The sequence below is a fragment of the Nelumbo lutea genome, chromosome 4 (assembly GCF_056320005.1).
Source record: "Nelumbo lutea isolate HS-2025 chromosome 4, American lotus-T2T, whole genome shotgun sequence".
Classification (NCBI taxonomy): domain Eukaryota; kingdom Viridiplantae; phylum Streptophyta; class Magnoliopsida; order Proteales; family Nelumbonaceae; genus Nelumbo; species Nelumbo lutea.
Window position 1 is genome coordinate 22,480,485 of NC_142687.1, and position 12,508 is coordinate 22,492,992.

The window sequence follows — 12,508 nt, forward strand, 5'->3', positions numbered from 1 at the left end:
TTTTAAACCACAATATTTATTTGAAAAATAAGTTTACTTAAAATAAATAAAAAGTTTAAATTATAAATAATTTTTTAAATATATTTTGATATATATAATATAAATAATATATATATACACATACATACATACATACATAATCGGGGTTGGGACCTAAATCCCGACCCCGACCCCAACCGGGGATTCCTATTAATCTCCATCCCCATCCTTGCCCCGCCAAAACAATCCCTAGATGGGGTCGGGGAAGTCGGGTCCCTGTCGGGGATGGAGAAAATTGCCATCCCTAGGTAGGGGAATGTACAGTGGTGGTAAAAAGTGGGGAGTGAGTGAGTGGTGGTTAGCTGGTGTTACGGCATTGTATTGAATATCACTTATTCACTTAGGCCCCGTTCACTTTTTGGTAAGTTACTTACCCAGGTAAATGGATCGGATCTCCTACCGACAAAACTCTCCCAACAGTAGGCCATTGCAACCGCACATGGAAACATTGCATGTATGGCTGTCATGGCTGGTTGGGACGTTGTTGGGACTGTGTTTTGGTAACTGATCCGAACACCGACTGAGCAGGTGAGAAATGACCTGGAATTAGCCATTCGATTGCTAAAATTAAATCAAATGGTGTCAGTGCGATCATCAACCTTGAGAGATTTAATTTGTGGACTACGACTACCGAATCGAGGCCGGGCCGGTTCACCAATTTGCGACCCCAACTTAACAAAGAGATGTGCGTGCGCGTGTATGTAAGCAAATTGCGCTTGCCGCATCATTTTCCATTTTGGCAGTTTGTGTACAGCACAGCCAACTTCCTGCTCAGCTGCTCTTTTCCGGCTCTGGAGAGCAAAAGTCTGTAAGAGAGAGAATTGAAAGAATAAGAAAGATGCTGTACCGTGTGTGAATGTGTGCAAGTTAAAAAAGCAACTCACGACCGATAAATGAGCCTGCTGCACGATATTCTTTCAACTTTTGGATCGACCTTCTCCTCTGAATCAACTACTTGAAAGATAAAAAAAAGTTGCAGGCATTTAGCCGCTTCGTGGATTGGTCACATCCAAAACTTGGGCTGGATGTATGGACGCGTGAACCCGTGAATAGGATTCGAACACGTAGACCATCCCGACCATCCCAACGTTAACAGTCAAACGTGTTAACGTGGTCTGGTCGGTTCAATCGGATACAAAGTGATTTCAACTTAATACACTAATCGTGCGGTTCATCGGCGGCAACAAGGAGAACCCTTCCTCCTCTTCTTTTCTTCTTCTCCTCTCCATTCTTCTTCTACTCTTGTTATTCCACAAGTAGCTCCGGTGGTAGGTTTTGAATAAAAGAACCTACATTAATTCTGACTATAATATGTAGAATTCAGCAAAATCTTCTAATTATAGGAGTTATTGATGTATGTAGATCCAAGAAGGTTCAGGCTCACCCATCAAACATCATTTGGCAAACGACATCTGAAGTGTTGGAGCCAATATCTTTTCTCAAAAAATCATTTAACCTAAAAGCTTAAGCTGTTAGGTGCGGTTCTTGAATAAATTGATATTTTCTAATAGACTTTCTCACACAAAAGCCCATTGGACCTGAAGTGTGAACAAACAGAGGTCTATCTATGCTGAAATTTAATTAATTATAACGAAGGTAATAAAGATCAAATACTAGACCACTTGGTCACTAAGTGGCCATGATACCATCTCAAAGAACCATTTAACCTAAAAGTTGTAGCTGTTAGGTGAGATTCTTGAATAGGTTGATATTCTCTAACAGCCTTTACTTCTTTGGCCCGTAAGCTACGTGCGCAGAAGAACTTGTACCTACGTACCTGCTGTTTGGTCTTCTAATCATATGAATCATACCTGCAAATTTTCAGGTCTGTTTTCTTCGGCAGTTCAATGATGGGTCTGTCTCCAAAACAGATTATTTCACTCTTCGCCATGGATTCATTACAGTAGTTCCAGGACTAGTTTCAATAAATTAACACAGAAGAATGCTTCACCTGGTTTTGATTCTAACAAGTAAAGGTTCTTGTTGTTGCTCTCCTCCTAGGCTCACTTTGCATAAGGTAGTGAGTTCGACTTTCAAAAGTTTCTCAGACGAGCTGTGGATGAAGATTTTCACGTGGTGGTCGGAATAAGGTATCTATCTAGAGGAAGATATCACTCAGTTGATTATATAAATATATTTGTCATGGTGCACTACAAAATCTAATTAACTGATTATTGGATGCTTTTATTTTTGTTTTTCTTTTGCAACCTGTTGATGTATGTAGATATTCTCTGTGTTGTTCATATTTTTTAATGCAAATGGTAACATTAATGTTTCTAGTTTTCAATGAACAACGCTCTGTTTAATAAACTAGGCGAAGTCAACTAACTTTCTTTCTTTCATCTGCAGGATTTTACAAATATTTATGGCTTCCATTTATTCCTTTAGTGGTGAGCCCTTCATTTTATATGGCTTGTTATTGTGAAATTTTAGAAGATTGGTGTTGCAGATGCTTCTGTTGGTGGGGACAAAGCTGCAAGTTGTGATAAGCAAAATGGGTTTGGAAAGTCATGCATGGTGAGGCTCCTGTTGTAAGAGGAACTTTCGTTGTGAAGTCCAATGACGATCTCTTCTGGTTCAAACGACAACAATTGCTTCTCCACCTTATCCAATTCATCCTATTTTAGCTGGAGACCTTAAATCATAGAACAGAGTCATTTCTGTTGAAAATAGAACAAAAGTGGACACTTGTAAGAAGAAGAATGGAAGAGGAGCCCTACCACCGGAGCTACTTGTTGAACAAGAAGAGAAAAAGAAGAATGGAGAGGAGAAGAGAAGAGGAGTAAGGGTTCTCCTTGTCGCTGCCGATGAACCGTTTGAGCTCTCCTTATCGCTGCCGATGGAGGAAGGGTTCAGTGGAAGGAGGAAAGCTCCAGGGGATAATCAGTGATGAAAATTGCACAATGAGGTTTTACACCCATTTAATCACAACCAGAGGGTTAACTTGAAAATGGTTCGTGTCCGATTGAACTGACCAGACCACAGTAATGTGTGTTTGACCATTAACATTGGATGGTCGACGTGTTCGAATCCTATTCGTAGGTTCACGAATCCAGTGCAGAACGCGGACTCCCACTGCAGCTCCGCGAAAATTCCAATAAGTTCGATCAGCTAGTTATGATTTCATGAATGTTCTCATGAGTTGGAGCTATCAATTCAATGAACTGGGGAACTTTGCATCCAACTCCATGTTTTCAATTCGTCGTTGACCCAATCGGTCCCATCGTTATTTAAGTCATGATGCTAGTTCCCATTAATCTCGGAACGAAATGGACAATATCTATATATGAGTCATGATGCTAGTTCCAATCGGTCTATTAAGAATTGGAATCGGAATGATCTGCTGTTTGGTTTAGACAGAATGAAAATAATAATTGAAATCAATAAAAATGAAATTTTATATTTATAAGAAAAGAAGGGAAAAATGGTCATTCACTCAAATGGAAAAATATTATTCCAATAAAAATTAATAAAAATTAGTTTTTAATTCTACTTAATCAAATAATTAAAATCGGAATAACCCATTCTAATTCCAATTCTAAACATCTATTCCTGTAATTAAATCTTTGAAAAAACATATGAAGCACAAATGGTTATTACTTTCTTGTCAACTTTCTCTAGATACGATCGAGAAATCTTATTGTTGAACGATAAATAGATGGATAGATACTATATATATCCAAAGGGTAAGAAAACAGGATAAGAACGCACCAACACCAATGCAGGATCCCGCAGAAGGGATCAGCAGGTAACTTTTAATCATTTATGGGTTAATAGTTAATGGAGCTCTCTTTCTTTTTGATTTCCTTGGTCTAAACTCTAAAGCGGCAATGCAACCATCATATGTTGATAGTGGTGTAGTCGGTTCAGTGGAAATCATTGAATGGCAGCTGGTACTGTCAATCTGGCAATTGGGAGGTGTGCAAAGCTTTGATTTCTATAAGCCAAAAGTTATAGCCCATATAAAATTCCATATAAAGTTATAGCCCAATCTGGCAATTGGGAGGTGGTACACTACTGACTACACCCAGCTAAATAGAGGCAACAGTAAAGCTGTTAACTTTTCAATTCTAAAAGCTGGGTGATGGTGTGGATTAATGTGGTCCAACTCTCTTGTGCACTGTGTCCTAGAAACTGCAGCTACCATTTCTAAAAGCTGGGTGATGGTGTGGATTCGTCTAACCATCAAATAAACGCTTCGATTGGAACTTAATCATTTATTTGATAATATATATATATATCACAACTTGAATACTGACACTCTGTCAAGATTATCTTGGTCTACGTACGTAGGACTGATTAAAAAAAATATATACACACCTTCACCTTGGGGCTTGGTGGTCCAATTTGTTAATAAATATATATTTCCCTATATACTACTTAATAAACATACATAAAAGATTCAGGTAGTCATTATTAATTGAATGCAGCCTACAAAGTTGATGCATGGCATGTATGATGAAGGTGTGTGGATAGTTTGGACTCATGCCACGCACCATCCCCTGCCTCACAGTCAATGAGCCAAAATGACCATGAGAATGGTTGAGAACTCTATATGTTTTTTAGATTATCAACAGATGGGAGAATATTTAAAGCGCTCCTCCATAAAAACATCTTAACAGCAAATGGCATAACTTGTGTTTCCACAAATGAGTCCATGGCATGTTAGCTTTTATGTATATATGCTGTGAAGAGGAGGAACTAGGAGATGAGGAAGCTTAAGACAATAGTTTCAGTATTGCTGACGTACATGTAAAGTGCCCATGACCATGAGGAGTCTTACACCATACTAGTCTGTCCGCCACTTGTAGTGAGGAGGATACGGAAGAGGAACATTTCTGAATTTTATTAGTAACCAAGTTTGGAGGTAGAACGTAGTGTAATTTAGCCTGCAGATTCCAGGTGTGTGAGTTGTCATCAATAAATAAGCAACACACGACAAATAAGTGTCATTTACATAAAACTCTTGGAGAGAAGATCCCACAGCACTCCACGGATCAGAGAAAAAGTCTGTCCCACCCATCTTCAATTAACCACAATGCTAGCTCCTTGTGCCAATAATGACTTTGAACTGAGCAAACTTCTCCAAATAGAAGATGACCCGGATCGAGGTGTATAGAATTCCAAAAATTTTTTCCTTGAAGGTATTTGGCAACAAGTATTTTACCCATAATGATGCAGAGTCTTGCAAAAACCGCCAACATGTTTTTGCTAACAATACCATATTCGGATATTCTGATTAGAAACAAATACTAGGTCAAGACCACCTTGAGATTTGGGTTTCAACATCAATAATGTCCCATTTTGAATTGTGAATTCGTTTCTTGCCTTCCAAATCACTCCACCGGCCAGAAATTACGATCGATATAGTTTATCTAGTTGGGAGCGAGCATATCTCTCTTGGAACTTGCAAGTAGACGAGTCTCCATTTGAAAACAAGGTACAACTTCCAAGGTAGATTTGATGAGAGTAGTGCGTCCAGCCTGTGAAAGCAATGCCTAGATAGAGCTCATCTCTGGCCAGACCATCTACAAAAGGATGTTAGTTGTTCCTTAACAATGGACTTTATAAGAGATACACTTTTATAGTCGCGCGCGTAGGATCTCGTCACAGGTCGGTCTATGGAGAAAGCCTTGTTTTTCCTTGTGCCTTGCCTTCCGTGCAGACCCCCTATTGCGGGAACTGAATGGGTGATTTGTCCAAGAGACCATCCGAACTCTCTTAATGGGTGATTTGTCCAAGAGACCACCCGAACTCTCCTCACTCTTTTCTTGACTGGAAAACCGAATGCTTTGTTTCAACTCGTAGCTCCTTAAATAGGAGATTACAAAAGGGAATTCCTTGTTGGATTCAGCTAGGCTAGGGTAATTCAACTCAAACTAAAACTCCTAATTATCTACTCAAACTAAAACTCCTAATGGTAACACAACTCTTACTTAAGAAGATAAAATAAGATAAAGATAAGATAAGGGATAAGGGATAAGGTAAGCTGGTGGTGAGTTGGTGGGCAGAGCTGATGTGGTAAGATAAGTGTGGGCCCACCCTGATGAGCTATCATGTGGGCCCCACCCTACTACTACTGTCGAGCAGTGCGTGTGTCTCACAGTGCTTCTGTCGTGAGGTGCGTGCTGCTGTCGTGCGGTGCGTGTTGCTGTCGTGTTGTGCGTGCTACTGCCTAGTGCTGTTGCCGCGCAGTGCGTGCTACGCGCTGCCGAGCGGTGCGTGCTGCGTGCTGCAGAGCGGTGCATGCTGTGTGCTGCCAGGCGGTGCGTGCTGCTATGCGTGCTGCCAGGTGGTGCGTGTGGTGCGTTGCCAGGCTACTGTGCGGCACTGCCGGGCAGTGCGTGCTACTGGGCAGCCCGTTGTGCGTGCTGCTGCCTATGACTACACCGTAGTGTGCTGCCAGGCGATGTGTCCATAACATCACACCCCTCCCGGACTACGAGCTTGTCCTCAAGCTCGAATTCCGGATATGTGGCTTGGAACTCTGCAAATGAATCAAACGACTGCACACTATTTCTCAGTCCACCAACAGGAACAACATGGGTTGTCCCGTAGCTTGGTGCATAAAACTGGTTCCGTTCTTTTGCATCAATCCCATTCACGATGCCCTTTAGCTTCCAATCACACTCATTTATTATTTGATGCAGACCCCAGCCTCCTTTAGATTTTAGCCCCCAGGCGTAACTATGGCTTATAGTGACTACACGATCTGCTACTTTCAGGCCAGCTGCAAGGACCTTGAAGTGTTCCCCACCTCCTGGGTCATGTAGTTTGAAGTAGTTTTGTGGAAGGTCTACATAACGAAAATCGCATACTGGACCACGACCCCGGTGTGCTATGTTGTGGAACACAAGAACGCACCGGGTATACTTATAGAAGAGAACCTCAAGAGCAGCCCTATAGAAGCGAACCATGCATTTTAAAATATCCCCTCGGCCTCCCCCATATATATTTTTCTCAATATTGCGGAACATAGGGCAGTCTATGAGCACAAAATCCATGCCATCAATATAAGCATGAGAGAAAGTTACCTCCATATCCTGCCCATCCACCTTACATCTCTTGCGCACTCCTGTTTCTTGGATTTCTGCATAGTTACCATATTGTGGTGCCGCAACCATAACTCTATGTCCACACCGAGCCAAGGCCTTCGGTAAAGCTCCAGCAACATCGCCAAGCCCACCTATCTTCAACCAAGGAGCGCATTCTACAGGTACCAATATAATGGTCGTGACATTGTCCTCGGCCAAAGGAGGAGACTTTACAGTTTCATCCTCCGTGCGTTGATCCTTGGGAATAACTGCGGCTGTAGGTGCAGCGATCAGTTGTTCGCTAGATGCCTCTGCCCAGTCCGGACGATGACTGTTTGTGTTGACGATTCCCTCAGAACTCATTTCTTTGTTGGAGAGGAATGCTTCTAGGCGGCGTCGCAACTCCCGGACATTTTCCTTGACTTCACGATCCTTCATGCTGGTTTCTGCTAGCCTATGTTCCAGTTCATTGACATTGGATGGTAGTTGCTCCATATCGCCCGTGACATTTGGCTCTAATACCAAATGTTATGGTCCCATGCATAGGATCCCATCACGGGTCGGTCCACGGGGAGAAAGCCCTGCTTTCCCTTGCGCCTTCCCTTGCGTGCAGACCCTATTGCGGGAATTGAATGGGTGATTTGTCCAAGAGACCACCAGAACTATCCTCACTCTTTTCTTGACTGAAAAACTGAATACTTTATTTCAACTCATAGCTCCTTAAATAGGAGATTACAGAAGGGAATTCCTTGTTGGATTCGGCTAGGCTAGGGTAATCCAACTCAAACTAAAACTCCTAATGGTAACACAACTCTTACTTAAGAAGATAAAATAAGATAAAGATAAGATAAGGGATAAGGGATAAGGGATAAGGTAAGCTGGTGGTGAGTTGGCAGGCAGAGCTGATGTGGTAAGATAAGTGTGGGCCCACCCTGATGAGTTGTCATGTGGGCCCTGCCCTACTACTATTGTCGAGCGGTGCGCGCATCTCGCAGTGCTGTTGTCGTGAGGTGCGTGTTGCTGCCGTGCTGCTGCCTAGTGCTGCGCGCTGCCGGGTGGTACATGCTACGCGCTGCCAGGCGGTGCGTGCTGCTGTGCACGCTGCTGGGCAATGTGTGCGGTGCGCTGCCAAGCTGCTGTACGGCGCTTCCGGGTAGTGCATGCTACTAGGCGGCCCGTTGTGCGTGCTGCTGCCTATGACTGCACCGCAGTGTGCTGCCAGGCGGTGTGTCCATAACATACACTTACCAAATAACAATATATCATCAGCAAAAAATAATTGGTTAAGCTTTAAACCAGTTCTTTCTGCAGGAGGGATACCTCTAAGTCTTCCAGTCTCTAACTGTCGAGAGACGAGGCATGAAAGGACCTCTGTACAGATGGCTGAAAAGGTTCAACTAGTTCTCCATTTAACAGAACGGAGAAGTTGGTAGTCCATAAGCACTGTGGTACAATTCTACAGAATCTTTCAGCAAAGCCCAAAGACGTGAGAGTCTTCATCAAAAATGGCCATTTCACCTTATCAAAGGCCTTAGAGAGATCTAATTTTAATAGGAAATAAGAGGGTTTCCTTTTTTGTTTCTTCAAAGTATGAACAATTTCTTTTGCCATGATAATGTTGTCATTTTGGCAGCGTTTGGAAACCATGCAAATATGTAGAGTGTAAAATATTTCATATAAATTATAAAATTGGGTTAGTTTTGCACTAACAAATTTACCTTACCAAACAGACTTTTAGTTGTAATGGATGTAAACATGAATTCCAATAAATCATATGCTTTTTTTTTAATCAAAAACCCACTTGAATGCGAATTTACTTCTTTTTTATTGATATAATTTTACATCTTATTATCAATGAAAATATGCATTGGCTTGTCATTTGTCAATGCATAAATGTAGTGTTGCCAAACACAAGCAAAAGTGAACCAGAGTACAAATTTACCCTGAAGTGGGATTTACACTCTATTTGCATTTTTTCCAAACAAAACCTTATTTATCGGACAGGAGAAAAAGCATTTTGACATGGGCCAATAATTTTTTAGAGGAGTGCCTTCAATCTATTAACAAGAATTTTTGCAATGAGATTATAGGAGACATTACTAAGCCTGATTGGGCAAAAATCAGAAGCAACATCTAGGGCTGATGTTTTAGAAATTAAACAAATAAAAGTTTGATTCAATGATTCTATCAATTCCGAGTTCTCAAATCACTATTGAACTAGTTTTAGGGGTGCAACTTGGGCGGGCCCAGCCTGAGCCCAAACCAACCCAACCTAGAAATTTATAAGGGATGGGCTTGGATTTTCGGTCCTCGGGCTGGGTTCAGGTCCAAGAAGTTGGGATTTTTTATTTTTTGGGTCAGGCTCGGGCCTAACCCTTAAGTAGCCTGAACCTGGTCCGAGCCCAGCCCAGCCCAATGTGTATATACGTGAATGTTGCATACATATTTATATAAATATTTTGCATACATATTTATATATATATACCCAAGTCCGGCCCGGACCCAAGCCCAACCCGAGTGCATCAAATTACAAGGCAGGCTGGACTCGGATTAGGAAAATTGGAGTTAACCTCAGGCTTGAGCAGGCTCAGGCCTTAAACCCAAATTTTAGGGCCAAGCCTGATTGACCATAAACCCGACCCAACTCGCCCAACTTGCACCCCTATCTAACTTCACTAAATCTGAATCCATTATCGTCCAACATTTCTGAAACACTGTTGCAGGCATACCATCAGGACCAGGTGCTTTAAGGGCTCCCATACTGGTATTTCTATCTCCATCTCTTTGCTAATTCACTCTTGGTCGCTGCATCCAGCCGTTCAACTAATTCACTCGATGAGATTTAACCTAGGCTGATTTATCATGAATGCCCATCTCCATTCTCCAGTTCGTCTTTTTTAATGGCTTATGTCCGACATGCATCCATGTCCGATATGCATCCATGTTTCTGACATTTCAACAAATAAAAAAAAAAAAACTGTCAAAATTGATTCTCCCATTACACATGGGTTTTCTTTAAAAAAAATGTACACATGGATTCACCTTCACATATTAATTTTATCTAACTACACAAATTACCATATGAATCAAATAGAAAGATAACTTTTCATAATTAGAGTAAATTAGAACTCAATTCACAAAAGAGCTATCCTTCGATGGATGATGATCCTCTGATTAATCCACATAAAATTTTCATTTTTATCAGTCAATTTAGAAAATTTAAAAGAGCTCAGGCTTTAATTTTATGGGCTAACAAATGAGAACTGTCCCATGAATGAGCTCCCATTTCTAGCAATCACATCCAAAGACCCCTCAATAAAATGTTGGTGAACTGGTGGAGCTGAGGATTTATGGCAATCTACAAGTACTAGGATGGATGGTAAGAGGCCCTGAGGTGAATCCCTAAGGTTATGTTTGGTTTGAGCGAAAATGCAGGGAAAAGAAAAAAAAGATAGAAAAACTTTTACAAACATTGTATAGGTTTTTCAGTCTTTCCCTTCCTTTCCCTATCTTTTCCTTCAAACCAAACATAGCCTAAGGTTATGCATGATTTAAAGAAAAATATAGGAAAAAAAAGAGAAAGGTAAGAAAAGTTATACAAAATTTGTAAAGATTTATTTACTTTTTCCTTTTTTTCCCTACTTTTTTCTTCAAACCAAACATAGTTTAAGGGATCTAGGTTATCCAATTCTCAAGTCAATCACCGCATAGGGTGATCAATTAGACCAAGCTGAACTGACAAGGTGAGCTATGAGCTTATGATTGATAAACTAAACAGCAAAAGAGCATAGGGTGTTAAGAGTGCGTAGGTAGTGTTATTTAAGTCGGTGTGCCCTTATAACAGGTGTTTGATGACCCATTGTGTCTTTCGTTCGTGCCTTCGTGGGACACGTGGAATCCCAGTCCAAGCTGTTCTCCGATGTGGCTTGCACAATTTTTGGTTAGCCACGTTCATAGCAGTTCATCAATTCACTGGCATATTTTTGCTTAAAAGACAATTATTAATTTACCCAATGTCATAGTAACGTGCCCAACAGAAACTCTGTTGAAAAGGCTGTTGGCCCACTAGTGGGATGGCAAGTTCAAGCTATTAAATCAACTCTAATCATGCATCGGTATTTGGCAGATGTTCACCACGTGCCTGCCCCTCAATTGGGGCTTTGCCAAGACATTTTATTTACCATTTTGCATGGATCAAAGATTGCATCAAAATTGATGAGATGAAAAGTCGCGGACGACCTTGAATCATATTGAAAGGCTCTTACAAGGGAGGACAGAGTCAAGGGCCCGGGGTGATATTCCGAACTTAGATCTCCGACAATCAAGTCACTAAGCCGATTTATGTAAGGTGGTTATGTGAATAATTAATGAAGCATGAAATGAATGTTGTATTAATTGTTAAGAGGGTGTTTGGTTGCATTTACATTTATTAAATAACGATTTGTATTTGTGTGGCTGTAAAATCGAAAAAAACAATTAATAAGAGTGTTTATGATATATAGGTATCATTCGGCACCCTATTAGAAAAGTGCTAATAAATGCTTACCCGTTTCAGGAAACTCCAAAATGAAACTTCCTTAAAGAAGAGAGGCGCACAGATTTGCAAACATCCATACGCATGGATGCAATTAATGAGGCCTTTGCTTAAGGGGCGCTTATATGGCAGCGTTTACTCGATAAATGTAAACAGAACGAGTAGTCGCCACCCATCAACAACTTGAACAAAAGAACTTGAACAAAAGAGTGATGAGCCTCCCTTGTTTGAGTAAAATCATGCACTCAACACTAATACTCGGCATTTTTCCATGGGAAAATAATACAAAATAATGAAAAGAAAAAAAAAAACAAAGAAAAGTATCATTAGAAAAGTTAGAACCTTGACTGTAAATAATTTTTGAGAGGTTGAAGACGATTACCTCTATGTGCGGCCCTTCTTCCTTGCTGCCGGGGGTTATGGGAAAGAGTTTGATGGCCGAAAGAAATGGAGAAAACCTAGTGTGCGGTTGACAATAGAGAGGATGTAGAGTTGTGCTGAACTCGTCCAATGCAGTGAGCTGCAAATCGTTTGGCGTTACTTCTTTCTCTTGTACCTAAATGTTGAATAGAGGGAGCAGGAAGATGAGAGGTGGGGGGACCATGGTGGAGAGGAATGGAGAAAAAGTGGGTTAGAGAGGGAGTCGAACAAAAATTGGGTGTTAATAGAATCAAACACATACTAAATAGGGTTCGGATGCTCATGCTCGAAAAATATGTGTCCAAGAAATGCTGAGCATCTGGCAGTTTTATGAGACACCTAGAACTGAAGTGGAACATGTATTGGTGACTCGCTCGCCACGTTGCCGATGCATGGAGGAGGCCTAAGGCCCCTTGAGTGATGAGAGAACCATACATGATAATGATATTATTAGACCAGGCTGCCAAATGGTTACTCTACA

The 12,508-nt window shown here is 41.1% G+C and overlaps 1 pseudogene across 1 annotated transcript; it reads right to left on the bottom strand.

Annotated features, from left to right (window-relative positions):
• Positions 1 to 5,175: 5,175 nt before the first annotated feature.
• Positions 5,176 to 12,264, bottom strand: LOC148854571 (granule-bound starch synthase 2, chloroplastic/amyloplastic pseudogene; annotated as a pseudogene). The gene is made up of 3 exons (XR_016112437.1): positions 11,990 to 12,264; positions 8,394 to 10,020; positions 5,176 to 8,316 (listed from the first exon to the last, which is right to left on the bottom strand). The product of XR_016112437.1 is annotated as a granule-bound starch synthase 2, chloroplastic/amyloplastic pseudogene (transcript).
• Positions 12,265 to 12,508: the final 244 nt, after the last annotated feature.